At 31.5% G+C, this 24,556-nt stretch overlaps 1 protein-coding gene across 4 annotated transcripts in view; it reads left to right on the top strand.

The window, feature by feature from the left end:
- Positions 1 to 24,556, top strand: part of LOC107443495 (myocyte-specific enhancer factor 2C) — a 75,909-nt gene that overhangs the window by 22,982 nt on the left and 28,371 nt on the right. For 2 of the 4 annotated variants that reach the window (XM_016057377.5, XM_016057384.5), the window contains exon 2: positions 6,671 to 6,728. The exons of the other annotated variants lie outside the window; for them this stretch is intronic. The gene's annotated coding sequence lies outside the window, so the exon portion shown is untranslated. The remainder of the gene's footprint in view (positions 1 to 6,670; positions 6,729 to 24,556) is intronic. 4 annotated transcript variants of the gene reach the window in all.

The raw sequence follows: 24,556 nt of genomic DNA, 5'->3' as shown, positions 1-24,556 counted from the left end.
TTTTCACTTACAATGTGCTGTCCAAATATGTTTCGTTGAGTTGATTTAATTGACTCCGTTTGTTAAGCGTTTCGATTCTTCGCGTTCGTTAACTCAATGTTCTTATTTTGAATAAACTGGCGAGGGCGTCGAACTATTTCGTATTTTTTGAGAACAAAGCCTTACTTTTGAGCTCAGTTCTTAGACGGCATCACGGAGGAATACGTACTTTTTTTTCTCCCTTTCATTTTCACCCTTCTAACCAGGGAATTTCATTTGACTCAAGTGCATTTTGCGTAATTGGAGACCTCGATCTTGGAAAACTTCTGAAGGGAAGGAAGCCCACAGAGAGGAAACGTTCGAAAAAAAAAAGAACGTCAAACAAAACAAGGCTTTGTTTTTTCTCATTTATTATTTTTTCTGCACTATTTCTGAGAAGCCTGATGAAAAATAAAAAAATAAAAAAAATCGACGCATATTCATGTATCATAAATGTTTGTTCTTGAAAAGGATCCATTTTTTTTCTTCTTCTTGTTTCGAATCTTTCCCGCTCTTCTGACTTAACGTATATTGTGTTTAATATAAAGCTGTGGCTATGCTCTGATGTCATTTGATCGAGTGCTCAGTTACTTTTAACGGGTAATTAAGATGGCTTGGAAATTCGGCTACAGGCTGAGATAACTGATGAATTCATTAGAGATTGATGAGTTGTAATTCTCTGCACCGCCATGGTTTGAACGCACGCAGAAGTTTCCTCGTTTTGCTGTTGAAGCGAAACTAAACTTCCAAAACAGATTTGAAAGTTTTTTTTTTCTTGCAAAATCTTGGTCTTTTATTTACTCATTTCGAACAGATAACTGATATAACCGATGAATTCATTAGAGATTGATGAGTTGTAGTTCTCTGCGTTGCCATGGTTTGAGCGCACGTAGAAGTTTTCTGGTTTTGTAATCGAAGCGAAACTAAACTTCGAAAACAGATTTAAAAGTTTTTTCATTTTATTTTGTAAACTCTTAGTCGTTCATGTACGGAATCACGCTTTTCTCGTCTGATTTGGCCCATTAATCGATTGGCATTTTAATGAGGGATTCATTTTATGTTGGATAGTTCAGTTCTGTTGATAGAGCTCATATTTTTTTATTTTATTTTATAACCGTCGTTGAACAGCCGACCCTATTTTTTGGGTTTACGAGTAATAATGTTCAACTCCGTAGTCTTGTAATTTTGAACCAATCCAGAAGACAAGGGAACTCCGGGATCAGTACCCCCAGAGGTATGATTTGTTATGGGTTAAAATACCTTTACTGCATGGTATGATTTGTTATGGGTTAAAATACCTTTACTATACTTTAACCACCATTTACATGGGGAGTCTTCGGCCGGCGAGGATCGAACCCACGACCTCTTGGACATGGGCCCAGTGTCTTACCAACTAGGCTATCCCGGCCGATAGAGCTCATATGTTCAGATTGGCAGTTATGTATTTCGATGGAGCATGTCTGGTTCATTTAAAATTGCTTTTGCTAAAAAAGTGTTTTTTTTTTCGCCGTGAAGATAATTTATTACTCTCTGGAACAAATTTTTTGTTATGTTTATATAAATATTTGATCTTGAACGTTTTGAATCGTTTTTAAAGTTGCATATTTCAACACAAAATAGTTTAAGCATGTCATTATATATATAAGTTCAAAATATAGAGAAAACATGGAAAGAATTACAGAACAATGAAAAAAATATCCGAAAAAAAGGGGAGGAAATAAATAAAAATCCGGAAAATAAAATATATAATCTTTTCATCAGCTCACACGATTATATCCGCAAAAAGGTGTGCTTTCTAATATTGTATCAATGTAACCAAAGCAAAATATATCAATACAATAGTGTGAGGAGCACTCAAAAAAAAAAATTTACAACAAATAAAATAGAACACATTAAGTAAAAATAGAAAATAAAATATAAAGAAAAACAGATTAAAACATAAAACGAAATCTATAAAGCGAGTGGCGAATTCAAATGAACTTACATGAACGGGAAATTTTTCAAGAATGATTTAAATTGTTTTCGTAACAAAATTGCCAGAATACAAAATATGAAAACAGCAACGCAAATTGAGGTAAAAGCGTAAATTTTTTTTATTTTTTTTTATAGTGCCTTCTTACTGCAGTACTGAAGTTCGTTTGATTTGTTAGTTACCAAGGATGGGCCCGAGAATGGATGTGCGCATGGTAATATTATGCTGGATAATTTAAAGAAGTTGTCAATTAATAATTTTAGAAAATTAACTTTTATTTAAGAAACAAATAAACTGAAATAGAAAGGAGAAAAAAAAAAACGTGAATTGCCTGTTTTGCCCATAATTTTTTGCCATAATTGATTTGCCCTAAATGGATTCGCACATGGTAAAAATTGTATTAATTAACAAAGAAGATTTTTAGTAAATTTATTTACAATAATATACAATTAACTCAATGATTTAATAAAATTTAATTACTTTAGTTGGGTATCCATTGTTTTTTTTAATCAAATTTTGAAAGAGTTTCTCTAATTGTTTTTTGGATAAATAAACATTACTACAAACATACATATATTTTAAAAAAACTAGCTTGGAGAAAGAAACCGATAGCAGTTTTGAAATCAGCGGTACAAAAGTGTCTAAATATCATGCTACTAAAAAATTTCATGCAACAGAAAAGAAAAATGTTTCCCAGGGTTGTTGAAGAGTATGGGAGTAATAAATATATAAATAAAAAATTTCGATTTCCGATATAGAAAACTATTATTTAACCCGTGATGATATGGTTAAAGCACTAATTCTCAGTTACTTATTATTGAGTGTTGTTTTATTAAACTGTTATGAGATATATTTTTTTTAATCTTTTAGTATAATAAATTCACAATATAATATATAGAAAATAAAAGTACTCGCATACAATTTTTATTTTATTCGTCCCGAGTTTTAAAACACTTTCTTGTTATTTGAATGCTCTTTGTTAAAGTTATGCATATCTGCGCATTTTAGTGTGCCTTGTCTCCGTGCATTAAGTCTTTCACCATATTATTTGGCGCAGCATGTCCTCATTTGGACCTTGTGCCTCTTAACCCTACATTTAATCAATCAACCATGCATTCAGTGTGCTTAATTTTATTGCTTATCTTTAAATACAAATTGTTTAAAGAAATCTTGCATTATTATCAAAATTTTTGTATTTCTGTATTTAATTTTTGAGTGTCGATTTCAACCAATGTGAAATATTAAAATGAAGTATCCGGTCTTCGATGGCATTTTATGTTGAAAGTTAATACGCTCTTCACTTTTTTGTTGTTGTCCCTTTTGATGAAAGCAGACAATGATCTCACTTGTCTGTGTTTGGTGGTTTAAGTGAGTAACCACTGAACACGTACAATTAAATAGAATGCAAACAAATTATAAGAAGAGAACTTCTCCGTTGTGTTAAGTTATCTCATAATTTATTTTCATTTGTATATTTTAAAATTTTCTTTTCAGTTTTTGGAGCTTCATGGCATACTCTAGGCCTGAACTCACTTTTTCTGCACCTTAAATTTTAAATTAGTAATAAACAGGGCTGATTGTGCTCCGGAAAAAATCCAGATTTCCAGAATTTTCGCTAACAGTGATCCGGAAGTTTCCGGAGATCGAAGGTCCAGACGTTTCAAAAAATCATTGATCACAGAAGTTTCCGAAAATCAAATTTTCAAAGGTGGAACTTAAAGACACAGTTTATTTTATTTGTTTGTAAGGGAGAGCCAGAGAGATACTTTATAAGCTTATATTCATGATTAATATTAATTTTTTTATCAGTAAATAGTTGTCATAATCATAAGTTCAAGAAAGAAAGACATATTTGTAAATTTTAATTACTTCTCCAGGTCATCATAGGTATGTGTAAAATTTTATATATATATTTTAAGTAAACTAAGAAATATTGAGAAAAAGGAAAAAGACCCTGTTTAAATTTTTCAATTTATACTGCTTTTTTGTTTTTTTAAACTCAAGAAATTTTCCGGAATTTTGACTTCGGCTCACGGTCACCCCTGAATAAAGGAGAAAGAGAATTTGAGAGGAAAATTTTCTAACGGTATGATTCCTCTTATGTTATTAGCAAGTAGCATTAGTAACAACAACAACAACATTAAGAGCTGTGAGTTTTAAAAGGCTGGTTTATGTTTATATTCAGTTCGTATTCGTTTATACAGTTCGTATTTATTATTATTCGTATTATGTTTTTATATTCGTATATCGTATTTAATATATGTTTATACAATTCGTATTCACAGAGTGCAATATTATTCTGTAAATTTCTGCGATACCTGAAGTATTTTCTTTTTTTTACCAAGTAAGAATTGTTGAGTTTGCTCTTTAAAATTCTGTAGTAAAATTTTGTTCCTTAAACCATAATTAACTCAGAACTGTCAAAATAACTAAACATTTGCTTTAAATGCATAATTTTAGTTGCTTCTCTTTCTATAGTATACAACATAATTTTAATCATTTTCTTAAAGACGCTTATGAAATTTTAAAATTGCACTTATGTAACTTTTTGTCCTTGAATAATAAACATTTCTTTCCAAGGTTATATTAAACCAAAATGAACTGCTGTATGTTTTACTTCTTCTTACTACTTTTTACTACGTTTTAATTTTTTTTCAAAAAAAAAAAAAAAAAAAGAAATATGTATAAATATATATTTAAAAAAAAAAAAATTTTTTTTTAATTTTTTATTTTATTTTATAAATGAACTGACCAGCCAAAATGAACTGTTGTATTTCCCCCTTAATTAAATATATTATATGTATAAATAATTATAAGAATTGAACGAAAAAGTTAAAAAAAAAAAAAAAATCAAAATGTATTATCTGTGCAATTTCTGTGAGATTTCCATCAGTAGGGTTTACAAGTCTTATCATTGCGCTCTTATCTTTTTTCCTTGTCTGCGTTGTGTAGCGTCATGTGTTGCAATTTTCGCAAGCTGCTGATATCTGCTCAAAAATCGGAGTTTCGTAAATATTTTGTGTAAAGAAGGATAGAATGTTTTTATTTATTTATTTGTCCCTTTTCGTTCTTGGATTGTTCACCTTCCCTCCCCCTCCCCCCTTTTTTTACGCGCAGTTTTCCACTACGTTTCATTTCTTTTTTAAAAAATCATCATCATATCGTTTGTTTTCCCCCCATTTATATTCTTATCTTATAATAATGATGGATCTCTACGTCAGTGTAAGGGGCCGTTCAAAAAGTACGTACACAAAAATGGAGAAATTTTAAACCCCTCCCCCCCCTTCGTACATTACCGTACATAAGGTCTTACTCCCCCCCCTTAGAGTACGTACATTTTATTAGTCTACCCCCCTTTTTCATAAAAATTAAAATAATTATGTTTTAAATAAAATTAAATATTTAATTAAGGAGTGTGTAGGATACAGTCATATTTAAATTTGGTGTATGTTTATAAAGTACGTACTTTGTACAATACCTCCCCCCCTCCCCATCGTACAAAACCGTACAAAATAGCAAATCCCCTCCCCCCCCTTCGAGAAGTACGTACTTTTTGAACGGCCCCTAATATCATTATCGGTAGTCATGATTATTTTTTTTTTCTTGGTGGAAGTTTTACAAATCATTATTTTTAAAATCTTAATTTGAAATGCAACGGAAATGATATCAGGTTTTTTTTCTTCTTTCCTTTTACTTTTAAATTTTAATCGGGTTAAAAGTTTTTTTTTTTATTTTTTTTTTTTAAAATTTAAGTCTTATATTTTGCCAATTGGTAATTCTCAGAATTTATTTGTTTTGAAAAAGACAAATGGTGTTTTTAATTTTTACCCTTATTAATGAACTGCTATACCCTTTTTTACATTTTTTCACTATATTTAATTGTTTTTTTTTCTTCTTCTTCCTTAAATCATCATATATCGTGTTTTTCCCTATATATATCTTATAATTATGAATACACTGGATCTTTATTTTAGTGTAATACTATCGGCATTCTTGATTATTTTATGTCCTGATGTAAGTCCAACAAATAACTATTTTCCAATGTAATTCGGAATGATTTCATGTTTTTTTAAAATTTATTTTTAAATTTTAATCGGCTCTAAAATCATTTTTTTACTTAAAGACCCTCATTTTGATTAATTTAAATTTAGTAAAATGCAATATTTACTTATTTTAAAGTAGATAGTGCTTTTTTTATTTTGTACCATTTTGTTATTGGCTCGTAATTTTCCATCGTGTTTAAATTTTTTCGAAAAAATATTCATATTGTTTCTTTGTTTTATATTCCCATTTATATTATTTCCCGTGTCCCATTTATATTCTAGTTTTATAATTGGGATAGATCTATATACATTAATGTAATACAACATAATCTGCAGTCATGGTTGTTTTTCCCTGATGGAAGTTTTACAAACCATTAATTTTTGTCTAATTTGGATGCAACGGAAATGATAATAAATTTTTTTTATTTATTTATTTCCATGATTATGAGTTTTGATTATTTTTTTTCCCTTGCGGAAGTTTTTCAAATCATTGTTTTTAAAGTTTAATCTGTATGAAACGGAAATGATATAAGGTTTTTCTTTTTTAATTTTAAATTTTAATCAGCTCTGAAGTTACTTTTTTTCTCAATTTAAGACTCTCATTTTGCTAATGCTCAATATTTATTTGTTTTGACAGAGGCAGGACGTTTTTAATCTGTACCCTTCTTACTGAACTCTGATATTCTTTTTTACATGTAAGTTTCTACTGTGTTTCATTCTTTTTTTTTATTTTTTTAAAAAAAGTCATCATTATATTGTTTGTTTTCCCCCCATTTATATCTTATAAATATGAACCTGATGGATTTTTATGGCACTGTAATATTATCGGTAGTCATGATTATTTTATTTCCTGATGGAAGGTTTACAAATTATTTTTTAAAATTTGGATGCATTCTAAATCATCTTTAAGTATATTTGTTTATTTTTTAAAATTTATATCAGTTATAAAGATATTTTTCACTTTAAGACTCATTGTGGTTAACTTAAATTTGGTAACTGATAACTTATTTTAAATTTAAAAGTGTTTCTATTTTGTACCTTTTCGTTATTGCTCACTGTATTTCGTTTCGTTATTCTACCGTTTCGTTATTTCGTTTTCGCCTATTTTCGTTGTAGGGTTGTTTCCTCTTTTTACCCGTAATTTTTCACTGTGTTTAAATTTTTTACATAAAAATATTCATATCGTTTGTTTGTTTTCCCGCTTATATTCTTTTTTTCTTCTTCATAATTATGATAGATCTCTATGTCAGTGTAATACTACATTATCGGCAGTCACGATTGTTTTATTTTAACCCTGGTGGAAGTTTTGCAAATCGTTAATTTTTAACCTAATTTAGATGCAACGGAAATTATATTGTTTTTTTAAAATTTATTCTCAAATTTCTTTACTAATTTTTATTATCTTTTGGTCACCATTTCTGATACTACGGTAAGCTTCGATAATTTTTATTAACTTAATATTTTTTTCCTCTATATTATTTGCTTAATTAAAATTTTGCGAGCGAGAACAGTTGGTAAATATGAAATTTGCTTAAAAAATAAATTATATATTTATGGTGTTCGAATTAATATGGTACACCCGAACGCATTTTTCAAAAAATTAGCGCACTGCATATAAAAAGCTCTAGTTTAAGGAAAAGAAACTTTCATATTTATTAAAGTTACGGAAACTGTAAAGGTTCAATACTATTATGGTTGACAACATAATTGCTTTTAAAAATATTTGCTTACTCAAAGATTAAGGGCTTTGTTAGTCTAGTTTCTTTGCGGATTTTGCAGGTCTTATTTCTTGGCTGCTGATTTTAGTTAGTCTTATTTTTAATTATTTATTATCATTATTATAATTTTTAAAAGGCATTTCTAGTTTTTGTAACAATAAAATGTGTGCAGTTTGATAGCTGGGGGTAGTGAGTTCGATCCTGGTGGTCGACTTACGCAGCAAGTTTCCATTAAAATTTGTCGTACCTGAAAGTCCTCTCTTAGTTTGTGGTGTGGAAGTTTGGAGAGAAGGGTACCAGCTCAGGCGTTGTTCACGTCGTCTGACCAAGGTCAAAATTATGTGGCATTACTACCATGGCAGTTAAAAAATAGAGCCCTAATAATAGGGCTGGGTGCTTGCCCATGGTTGAGTGATGATGAGTAATAAAATGTCTATACAAATATGTGATGAAAATTTATCTCCAAAACAAATTAAGAAAATTGAAGAAATATATGTATTTTTTATTCTCTTTAGTTTTTTTAGATCGAGAGTTATGCGTTCTTGAATAAGATAATTCGTGCCAGTTAAGATTTTAACTGCCACTAATTAAGATAATTAAGATTTACCTTTCAATCTCATACAATTTTTAGAAAAACTAAAATAGTGGATTATTTTGCTTGTATGAATATGTAGCTCTATTTACATGTTTTCTTATGTTCAATGATTTTTGTTCTATAAATGTGTGAAGAGAGAAATTTCGCAACTTAAAGAACGTTTTGAATGAAAATAATTGTATATTATTTACACTAAATTTATGTACATTAATTGCGTTATTTATGTACATTAATTATTAGCTTTGAAGTTGTCTAAAGCTCATTAAATTACGAATTACACATTATCTCCAAGGTGTTTTGTAATGATCATTCTAATTGATCATCAACCCTCTACTTTCTTTAACGAGTTGTTAATACGGTTCACGCCTTGATTAACCCAAATCGAGGTGAGATAGTCTCACTTTTTTATGAATAAATAAATAAGCTCTTTAGAAAGTGATTATGGTTTTAGAGGTAGGATTATATTCTACGTTGATTTGTCTTTTATATCGATAAAATTCTTTTCTGTGTAATATACTGATATAAAATCGTTTCTCATTGTCGCTGGCGCATTCTTATTGGCCTGAAAAATCACGTGTTATGAATCTTTAATTAACAAGAAGTTCTAGATTTCATTGGTTGTCATTAGTATCTAATTAATGTTAATAATTTATTGTTTTTTTTTTTTTTACCTGTAAAATATTTTTTTACCCCTTATGTTACTATATTTATTATTTATCATCCGTTCTTAGTATTATGTTGTTGTTTCTAATGACACTTGCACAAACCAAGCGTGCCCGCCATTAATCTGTGGATTCACAAACCAAGCGTGCCCGCCATTAATCTGTGGATTAAGTTAGGAAGGCGCGCTTTTCGTTTGACAGGAGAGCTCCACAAGGGTTAAAATACGTCTTGGTTCAGAACTCGATTGATAGATGGCAGCATCACTCATTAGTGAGGATTTTTCTCAATTGAGACATAGATCCGAAGGGGAAGAAAATTTTCTAAAGATACCTGTACCACTGCTTCTCTCAGCGCCCGACCACTTCACGAGATTTTACGAGAGATGTATTCAGTGGCGTCCAGGATCGAACCCCGGCCGCGATATTCCACTATGACTAACTCTGGGGCACTTCTTCGCCAAACTGCGCGATAACTGCTTAATTGTTATGCGCGCATATCTACGAAAGAGTCTGTGGCAACCCTTCACTGTAAACAAGGAACATCGTCTTTTTAAACTTGATTATCGTTTTTATTTTTACTATCGTATTTATTTTTATTTAATTTTCCCCTTCTATTTGAGCTTGGTCTATTTGCAAGTTTTCCAAAATATATTAAATATAATTACCACTTTATTATAAATGTTAAATTTTAATAACGTAAGAGAATATACCTCTTAGAAACAACTTTTTACCATGCTATTTCTTTTTCCATTTTTGCACATTTTTTCCCACAATATATAAATATTTATTATAACATTCGGAAAAGAAAATCAGATGGTTATCAAATTTATAACTATATTTAAAATTTAATTAATTTAATATGCTTTTATATTTAAAAATTAATAAACACTAAAAATTTATTATGCATAAATACAACTGTAAGATTACCCACCACTAGATGGCGCTACGAGATATGAACAAAACAAAGAATTAATTAAAAAAGAATCTCTCTCGTTTTAGCGTGGAGTAGAAATGATTAGAATGTTTTGGGAAGGAGAGAAGCGTTTTTGACGATGTCACTTACAATTATTTTTATATACTTAATTTTATGTTTGTGATGTAGCATAATTAGGTGTTTAAATAAATTTGTTTTATGCCAAGAAAGGTTTAGCGTGAAAATTATTTCACACTATGAAAATTGGAAAAGAATCTGCAAGTTTTACTACAACCCATGTATTTTGTTGCTCAAAATACATCAATTGATATCGAAATGTATTTATGTTCGACCAAATCGAATATATTTGGTTTTTGAGGCAAATAAGCAAGATACAAAATAATTTTTGCATTATTACTATTAATTCTAATTTACCATATCTTTTTCACTTCATAAATTTAAAAAAAATTGTAGTTTCTCAGAACATAATCAAAGACAAATGATTTCAAATGTGTTTTATAATTAAAAATTCAAGATAATCTAAATAAATGAAAAAAAAATTAAAAAAGCACTTTTAAAAGATATGCATGTGCATGGAGGAAAAGAATTCTCATTTCATTTAAATTTTAGTACATAATCATTAAAATAAAATGTACTCATTGAATTGCAGCATATTTAGTATTTCTCTTAACATTTTGTGGTTGTCTAAATGCTACACCATATAATTAAGCAATATATTTTATTTGTGAATCAAGTTCTGTTTAAAAATTTTTACTCTTTAAACAAAATTAAACGTGACCGCACCCTAATTAGTATATAATTCATACCTGCCAACTCTTCCGGATTTTCCGGAAGATTTTATTTTCATATTTAAAGTGGTAGTAAATATATACTATTTTTTCTTTTATAAATTTAATTTTTAAATGATTTTGATCACCACTATTCTTACAGGGTTCCCACGGTCCTTGAGAGTCCTTGAAAGTCCTTGAATTTTTTTGTGCTAAATTTAGGTCCTTGAAAGTGCTTGAAAAACGTCTTAGGTCCTTGAAAAACTTGATAGGTCCTTGAATTTGTCCAATACTGCCGACGGCCCTTTTTATAAAACACCCGCGGATCTTTCTCGTTCTTTCTGTTTTGTTCCCGAGCTCTCTCACGTGGTTTTTAACGCCACCGTTTCTAACCGGGCCTAGCGTCTTGGTGTCTGCCAAGTGCGCGGAGCACAGCAGACAATCAATGCGTTCTGGGCGAGACTCCACTTCATCTTCTGTCGCATATGCTTAGATCTTTTTTCTTATCGAAACTGGAATACTCTAGAATTTCGTAACAATATGTACCTTGTAGTTTTCAATAAATTTGCCGTTTTACCATCCGCACTTGTCCTTACGTTTGCGTCATTTCAAAACTTTATTGTAAAGCGTATTCGCAAAGGCACGGCTTCGTATTTGTGTTATGTAGTTTAGACTAGTTATGCCTGGGAAGTGCTATTTTAATCCCCAATGGATGGATAATCAAGCTTATAAAGAATGGATTTTATCGATGCCCGAAAAGAAGTTCAAAGCCAAGTGCCGATTATGCATGAAGGAGATCGATATCGCGAAAATGGAAGAATCTGCTCTGAAATCACACATGAAAGAAAGGTAAAACAAAAGAGCTGTCTCATGCCTTGAGTTCTCTTTTTCCAAAGACAGCAACGTCTAATTCATCTGGTGTAAATACTCCTTCAACATCGTGTGCCTCATGTAAAACAAACTTTAGTGGCCGAGGTAACATTGTCTTCTTATCTGGTCAAAAGGAATGTGCTTGATGCTGAAATTCTCTGGAGTCTGAAGTGCATCACTAGTAATTATTCATGTAACTCCTGTGAAGGGATTAGTAAATTGTTCTCCAAAATGTTTGCTGATAGCTGTATAGCGAGACAATTTTTTTTTGTAGTGCCACAAAGTGAGCCTATTTGGGCTCCTTTGGATTGTCACTATACTTCAAAGGGATTCTTATAAATGAGCTGAAGAATGTTGATTGCTACACTGTACTCTTTGATGAGACGTTAAATCAGTCTCTACAATTTAAGCAGATGGACATTATGGTAAGGAATTGATAATAAAGTTTGCACTAAGTATCTTACCTCCCAATTTATGGGTCATGGAACTGCAGAAAATATTTTGTCCTCTTTTTACAAATGCATGGATGATGGTTAAAAGCTCTCTAAAATACTTCAATTATCCATGGATGGACCCTATGTCAATTGGAAATTCTATTAGAAGCTTCAGTGTGAATTAAAAGAGAAATATGAGTGTTCAGTGTGAATTCATTGGCAGTTGTGGATTACACATAACGAATAATACTTTTAAACATGGTGAAAAAGAAATATGTTCCTTCTAATTTTTATTTTCAGAAAGAATTGTTGCTGCATAACATTTAGAGAAGGTTGTGTAAATTATGGATGAATAATTTCAGAAACGATGTTTAATAGAGGAGGGGGGGGGGGTTATGGAATACCTAAGATTTAGCTCTGTCTTTCATGCAGCCTTCACATGGAAATACACAGGATTAAAGGATTTCACCATTAACACCTCATTACCATTAGTTATAGATCGTGCTGAAAATGATTTTGTGAATTAATATGTAAAACCAGTAGGGTTGTTTTTAAAAAAATATAAATTTTAGTCCATAATACATATACTCTCTATATAGGCAAAGCATTTAGGTATTATATTTGAAATCAATTATAGCCACAACAAGCATTGTTGCTTCTAGTAAAATAGAAGAGAATAATTTTTAAAATTGGTCTTAGATTAAGGTCCTTGAAAAGTCCTGGAAAGTCCTTGAATTTCAATCTCATCATAGAGTGGGAACCCTGTCTTACAAAAATTAAGCACGTATATGAATATGCGTTACTATCATGGTTGTCAACTTAAGTTTTCTCAAATACAACGTATTTGTTTGCTTAAAATTGAAGTTTTAATTCCATTTTAATACCACAGGGAAAAACTATAATGGAAAGGATTAAAAGTTGGCAGGTATGATAATTACAATATTTTATGTTTCACCTAAAGATTCAAAAAATGTGACTGACCCAGTTTGAACATTATAGGTTAATATATGGGAACCATACTGCCCGAAACAGAAAACATTAGTTTTTAAGCAAATTCACTTAGGAAAAAATGCTTAGTGACTGTTTACAGGATATTAACTTTCTACTGGAATGAAATGTTGATAATTTCATATTAAAACTGTGAGACTATACTAAGAATTGTTGGGTTTTCTTTTCGAGGAGAACCATTGTTTCTTGCTGGTAAAAAAAGTTGGTCGAAATTAAAATAAAAACTAGGCAAAATTTAAGACACTGAAAGCAACCATAGCGAAATAATTCGTTATTTTTCTGCATTGAGTTTTAAATTAAATTAAAATAAAAATTATTACTAAATGTATTAGTTTATCCTTATTCACCATTACAGTAAATTGGATTGTATTTAACTCATTTTGAAGACATTTTTTATTCAGATTTTAATTACTTTTTATTATTAATATGACTAGTAACTAATAAGTAAATATTTAAATAATTGGCATAGATAAAATTGTTCGTATTAATTCAGGTCTTATTTTTGATATTGATGAGTTATTTTTTAAATTGCAAAGAAGAAATCAGGAATAATTTTCAACAACTGATTGAAATATGGATATATTAGCCGTAATTTTTTATAAAAGGTATGGTAATTGTTGTTTAGGTTTAGTGCTAAACTTCTTGATATTAATTATTTTTGTGGCAAATTTATAAAAAAAAAATTCAGCATTTAGTTCTAAGCGGAAATATGATTCTATAGATGAAATCTTAAATGGTATAAATGTTTATTTATGAATATAATGAAATTGCGTTGCGCCACGTAAACAGTGGCGTAGCTAGGTAAGCAAGGGCCCTGGGGCAAATTAAAAAATGGGGCCCCACTGCTATATAAACTGATTAGGTTTTATCAAATAAAAATATGAAATATACAAATACTTTAAAAATGCTAAGCTACTTAAGCTCTTTTTTGTGCACTGCAGGGCAGGTAATAAAAATATTAAACAGTAACAACATAAATAACAATTAATACTTGGTGTACGTTTGGCTAATAAAACGAGTTAGAGAAGATTCAATGGTTTATTATATAAAGGTCGGGACTACCAACTGACTAAATAACAATTATATTTACAATTTTTTCCTAGCTTTAGTTTTCGCAAAAGTATCAATGACTTCGTTTAAATCCAGGCTTGATGCGGTTTTGTTTTCAATTTTGCTATTAGCGATAAATGTCGGAGTCGAGTTTGGCCCACATTATTTCTTAAATAATTTTTTATTATTCTTAATTTGCTAAGTGACCTTTCAGCTGCTGCAGAAGTGACAGGAATTGTAAAGAATAACAACATTGCTGTAAATACTTCCGTTAGGTCGCATTCTAGCACTCCATATTTGCTCATTATTTCCTTACATAATTGGTGAACAGTCCATGCTTGAGTTAGTTGAGGAAAAACTAGGTGGTAAATATTAATAAATTGAAGTGAAAAACTAGGGCCTATTATATCTGAATATTTTCTTTGGAATTCGTCACACTTTTGTAATAAAGTTGCTTCATCAACATGTAATAAAAATGTTGGCGTTAGAAAATCGAATATATGACAGACTGCACTCATACCAATAAAACGTGTATCTAATTGAGATATTACTGTGTCTAGTACATTATTGAAAATCTCAATTTTAAATATTTTTTCTCGGTTTGGAAATCGGTGATCAGCAGCTAATTCATCAAAATGTTTTTTAACTTTTCTTTGCCTTTTTTCTTGAAAATGGGAACCAATACCATATTTTCTTGCAGTTTCACTGGCTTTGCACTTGAATAATTCGAAATCATTTCTATAAATTTGCAACTTTGCTTTGGTCTCTGCTAAAACTTTACTCGACTCGCCCAAATTGATGTCGCATTTTTGTAAAGTTTTGGATGCATAATTGATGTCGTTCAATACACTGTGCAAGAATTCGCAAAGCAACACGAACTCGAAATTTAGCAGTTTTGTTTTAATACTCTCTGCTTCACTACGCTCATCTTTATTAGGACTCTTTAGAACTATTTCTGATAATATCAAAATAACGAAGTTTTATTGCAGATATCGTATTGACCCTACTGGACCGTCTAGTCGGATTTAGTTTTTTTAGAGTGGTGTCCGATTCGCCAGTGAATTTTGACAGTAGATCCCAACGTTTGATGCTGTTTCCGAAAAAGTTATACAAATCTTTCAACGTTGCGAAAAAATCTGTATTTCCACACAACTGCTTCATCACCAAATTCAAATTATGAGTGGCACAATGTACGTACTCTGCGTTAGGCTGGATATCCTTAATATGTTTCTGTACACCATTATACACACCTTTATCACACTGGCTCCATCATAACCTTGCCCCACACATTTTTTTAAATCAATATTTTTGTCGATAAATAATGTTGTCACTTGGTTGATTAAATCTAATGCGCCATGTTTGATGGCTGCATAAAAGCCTAGAAACACTTCTTTTACTTCTATATCAATTGGCTGTCCATTTTCCGATCTGGTTATTACTGCATACCTCACAACAATGCTTAGCTGATCTACCTTCGATATGTCTTGTATCGTATCCATTATGATGGCAAAAAACGGTGACACTCTAATTTGTTCTAGTAGATGGGTTTCGAGTTTGATCCCCAAGCTCTCAATCATTTCATTTTGAATTAATGCAGTCAGATATCTTGTAAATCCTAAAAACATAAAAAAACACAATTTCAAAAAAGTCCTGATATTAAACAGTTAATAATTATAAACAAAATAAAACGATAAAAAAACTTTGAAATAATTATTATTACCTTTGGGCATATCCAAAACTTGCCGCAAAATGTGATCATATCGGGCGACAAGCTCTACAAAGGACAGAAAATTTCCGTGGTATCTTTTCTGACTCAAGTCTTCTTGATGTCCTCTCAAAGCCTAAGAAAACTTTTTTCTAGGGTAAGTATATGATATCGAATAGCCTTTGAAGAACCATTTTCCAAAGTGATGTTTCTTTGCGAATTTCATTTTTAAGTTCTTGTTGATAGTATTAGTATCGTTTCTTTTTTTTCGTTTATAGTTCCGTTGATAGTATTTTTATCGTTTTTTCTTTTCATACACAGCACATGCTTCCGAATGGCCACTCGACAAACTGTGTTGTTTAATTCTTTCTGATAAATGCTTCCAATCTCGAATTCCCGTACACCAAACATTATTCCTCTGTGAAGCAAATAACCAGCAGGGTCAACAATAGGCAGCGTCACAACCAAAATCGATTAACTGGCCCATATTTAGAACACGAAACGTAGTACGATTTTGAAAAACACCTATTGTTCTGGTTGATGTCTGTTGGAAAAGGTCCTGAAGGCTGTAAAGGCCCCATATCAAGAGTTTGACGTTTTTCGTTATCACTTAATATCTTGTTCGTGAAGTTTCCCAAGTCATAAGAAGATTTGTCGTACACATTTTCGAAAAATGTTGAGGTCTGTGGTTCCTCCAAACCCTCCGCTCTTATGTGCGTCATGCAAACATCATCCACGTTCACATGATTTGCGGCGGAGGTATCTCCAACTGCAATAATTGTCGAATCTTCTTCAGTAGGCTTCTCAACCAACACTGCAGTTACCACATTATTTGAGTCACTATCAATAGAAATATTTTGGAGAGATGTACTTGCAGAAGGCTGACTAAAAAACTTGTCAATTTTGGGCAATTTTTGTTTACTATCTTCTCTTTCTTGGCGTTGTTTGCGTTTAAATGCACCACTGGGTTGCTTCTTTTTATCCATAATTTTAGTTTTCTAATTTATTTAAACAATACAATATTAGATTGTGCTCGAATAGGTAGGTACTCTTGTTCACTGACGACGTTAAAAGTAAAATAAAAGGAAAGAGAAACACAATGATACGCTACAAGCGTCGTTGGGGAATCCCCGGAAAAAAATTTATCACCGTTAGTGTTACCGCATTTAACGATGGAGACTGTAATGGTTGGCAACTGTTTGGCGACCTTTTAAAGCGCACTTGGCGCATTTTGTCATCCCGTCGGAGGGATGCGAGAGAGAGAAAGGTAGATGTATGTATGATGTAATCTGGAGAGGGTCTCCCTTGGTATTCTAAGAGCTGGAAGCTCTTACTGGAAAACAATGCCTATTTCTTTTGTTTTTAAATAAAGTTAAGTTTTATTGTTTTAAAAATCTGGTCTGTTTATTTATTGGAAAGGAAAGGCGTTACAGAGACCATGAACGATCTCCTGCCCACGGAACTGAATTGATGTACCTACTGCAGGTGACTTGCATTTTTTCACGATATTTCGCGTTATACAATGAGCTGTAGCCGAAATCTATAGATTTGACTCGATTTATTCACTTAACGGACATCAATATGAGTGGTAAAATCAAATAAAATTGAACCACTATATTGACCAGTACAAAAAGGTTTATTGACATTAGCTTACTTACTCCTGATACAGCATTAATTTTTTAACCGTTCTCGAAAAAAAAAAATCTTAACTCGAATTCACAATAAAACGCACATATCACTATCCGTCAAATTGACAACACTGCCAACCTACAGAAAGAATTTAGGGGAATTCCCTAGGCATAACTTTTGAATTTCTCTCAACTGAGTTGTCATGATTAAAGTGGGGTTGCAACCTGTCATATTTATTTTGAAAATGGGAGAAATTTCCAAAAGTTCAGTTTGATCGAGATTTCCGGTAAGGATTCGAGGGCCCCCTGAGCTTGAGGGCCCCGGGGCACTGCCCCGCCTAGCCCCTAGGTAGCTACGCCACTGCACGTAAATACAAACATATAGTTGTATAATTAATTACTGCTCCATTTTTACGTTACTTGAATTAAAAAAGAAGTTGCGTTATATGAAACAATTAACGTGAAACTAAAACATACGAAAAATACAATTTATATATCTTAAGTAATTTTATTGTTCATTTAAATTAACAAATTTTTGTACAAACGAGTTCCACCGATCATTCCATAATCAAACACTACTTGCACTCGTATAAAAAAAAAAAAAAAATAGCGGTTGAAGTTTAATCTCGTACGATTCGAGAATGCGTGAGATTCATTGATTTGGCGGGTTAAGAATTCGCACGCCAAACAGTGCCAATTGGAGTGCCCCAGAGTTAGTCAAAGTGGAATATCGCACCCCGGCCCCCTCGGATAGGTTGTTATTGCAAATTAGTACCTCTATCCGCTAGAATCTCAAAAATTTTAAGATTGCGTAAAATAAAATATTGCCTACTTAAATAACACTAAAATAAGATCTTTTTACTTGAAATCTGAATTTTTTTTTTCTTTCAAAAATGTTGCTCCTACTAAAATAACTATTTCTACACATTAAGCCATTGAGTTATAGTAATGTTTGAATCGTTTCCTTAAAACGATACAAATGTTTACAACTTGAAATAAAAAGGGGGGAAAGTGACAATTAATTTACATATTGATCTGAAGCGTTAATAAATCACTTAACAGTTTGTGATGGGAAAGAAATAAAATAAAAATGAAAACTAGACAGACTTGATTTGTTTATTGATAAGCCTTGCTGCCTTCTGTCAGTATCATTCAAGGTCTTCCTTGAGTCCGTTTTTGAACCAGTTGTGGAATAGAATTTTACTTTAACACTTTGTACCTCACTACACATAAATAAGATAGATTTTCTGCCATGTTAAATGTTAATTTTTTAAAATTTCATCACTGGTAATTTTGCATCATTGGCGGTCCTAACAATTGAACGGGTTTAAGAGAATAAAAACATATGATTGATGCTAAAAACATTTAAAAAAAAAAGTCAAGCAGAAACTAGAGGAATATTTTTTATTTATTAATCTTGTATGTTGTTTTATCTACCTTTGTAGCTTCAAATTGTCTTATAATTTTATTTTATAACCGTTGTTGAACAGCCGATTCAGTTTTGAGTTTACGACTGCCACTGTTTAAATCCGTAGCCTTGTAATTTTGAACCCAATCCAGAAGACAAGGATCAAGTATTAGTTGAAATTCGGTCTTTTTGATGGAAACCCGAATTTGCGTTGCATGGAGAGGAAAACCACGAAAACCTCCCACGGTTAGCCTGATGGCAAGGGGACACTGACCCATTATTCGTTTACCATTGAGGATATTTTACGTCAGTACTTTGGTCGGTGCCAGCTGGGTGCGGAATTCGTAACAAGCAGCTATCGCTGGGTTTTGAACCTGGTTAATCTCATTGGGCGGGAGCTACCACGGTGAGCCACCACAGTTTGATGTCTTATAATTATAAAAATCATAGCCATTTGCAGAAAGATAATATATTTTTTGAAAATGCTATTGTGAAAATGCTTCAAGGCTCGGAAATCTTGTCATTGGTCCTAAAAAAATGAAATTCTGGTGACCAGAGTGCCGCTGGTACTGGTTAACCTTTTGAAGCTGGTGGGACATCGGTGCTCTTCTTATGTACTTGTTTTTTTTCTTCTGACGCTCAGATTACTAGCAAAAATATATTTTGGTAATTTTTAATTATAAAAAACAGTATAATACTTACTAAAAAATGTTAAGATTATCGGAATTTTATTTGTACTAAAATATAAAATCCAAAAGAAGTAGTTTTAAATTTTTTTTCCTCATTCATATTCAAAATAATTGCTTTTGTAAATTAAAGAAATTTCAATGATGAATAATTATTTCTCTTAGATCTAAATAAGTGCAAATTTGGTAAAAATTTTCTTTGGAAGTGAGCCATGTTATTTACAAATCTCAGATCGCAATTTTTACTGAGATGGCTTAACGAATCTTTTTTTGATACGCAATTTGCAAATCACAACATCGATATTCGTATTTACGTTGTTTTAAAATCGAGTATATTGTCCACTTCGTGCTAATTAAAGCAGAAAAATGAATGACTGAAAATTCATTAAAAATATTCAATTTTTTGATCACATGTCTAGGGTTGTCCGAAAATTGCGTGAGCAACTGAAGGGAAAAGAAGTATGATGTGATTTACTTATTTTTGTTGACTAGTGGGGTTCGAGCAATGCTTACGTAAGGTGCTAAAATATCCCCCCCCCGTTTTAATAGTCCGACGACTTACGAACACTTTACGGTAGAATAGTTTAGTGAGGACCGATAACGCGCAGCCTCGGTTCCTACGCAAGCTGATCAAAGTGGTCACCCACCTGCTCACTTACTACAGCCAGTGATCTACCGGGAACCATGTGATTACGATCAGTTCACTGCGGGGCAATGTATATATTCATTTAAATATATGTAACAATGTACTTGAACATAATTAGCGTTCCTAAAACTTAATGGTTATCTTTCCTAAAACTTATTAATTATCGTTCCTATAACTTAATAATTATCTTTTCTAAAACGTTATAATTATCGTTCCTAAAATTAACTTATTATTTTCTTTTCCTAGCACGTTCACTTGCGAAAAAAAAGCGGCCGTAAAAAACTACCGTTAAGAATTGACGAGGTTTCTTTTTGTTCTTTTCCCTTTCCGTGAAGAAGAGTTAACTCATTCTAAACCCATTCCCGAATTGGCGAATTTCGGTTGGAACACAGCTTTGCGTTTTTCTACCCAATTTAATTCTTCGACCTTGACATTTTAACTAGGTATCTATCTACACGTGAATTGCTGTACGATTCATGAATAAGAATTAGTACAGTCTCTGCATGCAAAATTTCTTTTAGCGGGAAAAAAAAATGAAAATCGCGACAAGGTCAAAATTTGACCTTGTTTCTTACCTACCAAGATATAACCAAACACAATCGCATCTTCATATTCGTTCGTGAGTGAATGTTGTGATTTTTTATGGGATAAAAGAATATTTATCAAATTATTCCCGATCAAGAAGTCTTCGGTAAGTGTTGGCGGATTAAAGAGGAGTAAAAGCGACGCCAATAATCGATACACCTGTCAGGTGGTTTATGTCGTGGAAAGTGATAATGATGACGGGTACAAGTTCCAGTTGTGTTTATAAAACCTTACGATTTTAAGTGCTAATCTTAAATGTTTTGTTTGTAACTAATTTTTCTACTATTCTTTTATATCTTTACCGCATAAGTCTATACCTAAATGTTAAATAAAGCATAATACAGTACAGAACCTGTTATCCGGAAATCAGTAAACCGGAAAATCAAAAAACCGGAACGAAATTCAATAAATTTTCCCGCCATTTTTAAAATTTTTTTTTTTCCTCATGAGATTTTAGGATTTTTCTTTCTTTTTTGAAAGATGTTTACCTTACCATCATTTTGGAAATAATCATTAGTGTATTACTTCGTTTCTTCAAGATTATTTCCAAATATTTTTTTTTTAGTTGGGTTTAACAGTAAAAAAAACGGCTTTTTGTAGCGATTCAGAAAACCGGAAAAATCAGTTATCCGGAATAGCGATGGTCCCGATCGTTCCGGATAATCGGTTCCCTACTGTATTATGCTTTGCAAAGAAAATCTATTCCATTTGAAATGTTAATTAATTTTTTTTTGTTATTTAAAATTTATATGTTTTTACTTATTAAAACACTTTGCGATTGGTTTCGTTTAAATTTTGTATTTCATCATTTAAAATTGTAATAAAATAATCTACAACAATGTAAAATTGGCATATCTTACAATTCCAAAATTTTTACGACCTTAATTAAATTAAGTAATTAAAAATATTAATTATTATAATGATTTTAAACACAGAATTATGTTTGTATTAATGTAATTATGCCCAAACAATGTAATTATACGGTTATATTAGGTTGTAATTATGTCCAGATTGTTTTTAATTCGTTATTAAGGTTCTTTTACTTTGAAACATTTTTAGGGAATATAGTTTATACTATAGTTATCTGAAGAAATTATTACGGGGCTCAAACATTTGATCATTCTCCTATCTGAATTGGCCCCTATCCTGATTGGTTACCGTCCATTTTTTAATGGTCAAGAATCCAAATTAATCGAAAAAAAGGTATGGTTACTTAAAAAAAGTACGTATTGGCGTATGATTCCTAACTCAATAATTAATTGTTAGGACTAGTTAATAGCATATTTGAGATCAACCTTTCAAGGAGTTCATGGAGGCGCCTAATACCTGGAAATACGATCATTTAAACAAAAGTTATTCAGCCTGTTCGTTTTTTTTTTCCTGGTTTATTGTGCAGACACAAAGAGAGAAAAATATAAAGTTTTTTTTAAATTTTATTTCCAATGAGTTGCACAATCGGTCTTGCCGATGAGCAGACCTAGTGCGTTCTCCAGAGGTGGTATCCACTCTTTTAGGACCACCACAATGGGTGAGATACCGTTGGTCATGTTAATTTGGACGTCTAGTTTCTGCCACACTGTTGGCAACACCGAGACTCTATTTGGATGCTAAAGTGCAATAGGAATTTAATTTTGCCGGAAATGCCAAGAGCCAATAAGGCACTCCAGGGATCTTTTACATGCCGCATAATCATACGATATGGCCGCTGAGGATTTTCTGCATCCCGAAAATCCGGTGTCTGAGCCGGGGATCGAACCCGCAGACTTGGGCTCAGAAGGCCGACGACAAACCAACTGCGCCACCCAGCCACAATATAAAGTTTAAGTATTGTTTTAAACGTGATTAAAAGAAGAAAAAAAGTAAGATTTTGTTATACATTCGCTGGTCCCTAAAAAATTAGTGATTTTTATGAAAAGTTTTCGTTTAAAATCCCCTTTTACCTCGGAACTATAAAATATCGTAGACTGTCCCCTAGATGGCACTTTCCTGTTTATATCTTGTCTCCAAGCAAGTTATCAAAATAAATAAATAAAAAATGTGAACCGTTTTCCGGTATATTGAATTTCCTCTATACTTAGATCTTTAAAATTCGCATCCATTTTTTTGTTAAGTTTAGCGGTCCATTTCAGTGAGCCAGTGCACTGAAGTTGAACTTTTTCGCGTGAGAAAAATCTTGAATTTGGTGACCAGCTAGAGGTTGTTGACCATTTGCATGCCTCCTTCTGGGGACTTGTGCAGTTAACCTCTGCTGATTTTACAACTTCACAGCTCAGCAAATTTCTTGAAATAGAACTTTAAATTTCCTCCAATATTGCATTCGGTCACCACGGCAAGATTTATATACCGTTTAGATTATACTTTTGTTATTTAAACTCCTTTATTCAACGCGTTGCACTTCTTTCTTCTGGTATGAAACACAACGAAGATTTATTTACATTTCTTACTCGCGTTTTAGGGCATTGTCGTATACAGTTTTCGGGAAAACTGCATTATTTTTGTAGTTTACTACAATTACTTTGTTACAAATGTAGCTGACTAATACTTTTTTTGAAAAAATTTAGTGGCTACGAACTACTTTGAAATTATAGTAACTATTTCTTTACTATAAGAAGACGAACTTTGCTGGAGAACTTAACTATGCTCAAAACTGTTTTGAATAAGAAGTCGGCTTACATTAAATATAAAGGAATAATTAAGAAATATTTTTTCATATTTAAATGAGCCAGTTTGTTGTTATTCCAAAGCATTTTTTTTTTCGAATTTGTTCATTTAACTTTTTATGCCTTTTTCGTCAGCGAACTTAAGAAATGTGAAATTATCAAATACTTGCAATCTTTTAATAGTTTAATGCTCTGTTATTTCCTTTAAGAAATTAAGTAGGGGAGAGTGGGGTAAATTGTAACATTTTTTACTTAACTGTTTTTAACTAACAAAAAATCTAATATATTATTAGTATTAATTGACAGACGAGTAAAGTAGACTATCCTCTACTAGAAAAAAAAATACCTTATTTTAAATGTTATTATATTAGTTATTAACAATTTTTGACAGTCGTGCACTTGTTACAATTGTCCCCACTTACGGGGTCAATTGTAACAGTTCATAAATTCAACTAAAACATAGTTAATTATACATATTATCATAGTTGTGACATATTTTTTTATTGATCAAAATAGTAGTAATATTTTAGGAGTAAAAATAATAATGAGCAGAGACCTAAAGGGTTAAACTTTTAACCTTAAGGGGTTAAAATTTTTTTAATTTATGCTGTGAAAGGTGACAAATTAAATAATGCACATGCAACATAATATAAATGATGTAGGAAACTATTGGTGTTTCTTAAAGAGTTAAGTAATGGTTTGTAAACATAAGATTATTTATTTTCAGCTGTTACAATCGTCCCCAAGACGCCATTTCAGCTTCATTTGTTAAAAACAATGCTATTTAATTAACAAAAATAATTCTTTTTTATTGAAATGTTAATGAAGGTGTCCACTTACATATTTGGTTAATAATTTTTATTTGTTTAAACAAAATTACTTTGTTACAATATAATATTCTAAAACCAAAAAAGTACTTACGTAGCGTGAAAATATATTTTGTGATGTAACTCTTTCAAAAGTACATAAAAATGGTTGCCAGCAGGGGTGTACATGTAGATTTATTAAATACACCTTGTGCACCACCTAGGAACCAAATCTAGAACCCGACACTCGAAATTTTTGCTCTGTTACAATCGTACCCTGTTACAATTGACCCCACTCTCCCCTACATCTAAAATACGTTCCCTTCCTTTGAAATAACATTAATGTTTCACGAGTTTGCAT

This window comes from Parasteatoda tepidariorum, chromosome 10 (genome assembly GCF_982258835.1).
Source record: "Parasteatoda tepidariorum strain Cologne lab strain chromosome 10, Ptep-v5.0, whole genome shotgun sequence".
Classification (NCBI taxonomy): Eukaryota; Metazoa; Arthropoda; class Arachnida; order Araneae; family Theridiidae; genus Parasteatoda; species Parasteatoda tepidariorum.
This window is presented reverse-complemented; position numbering and strand designations above follow the sequence as displayed.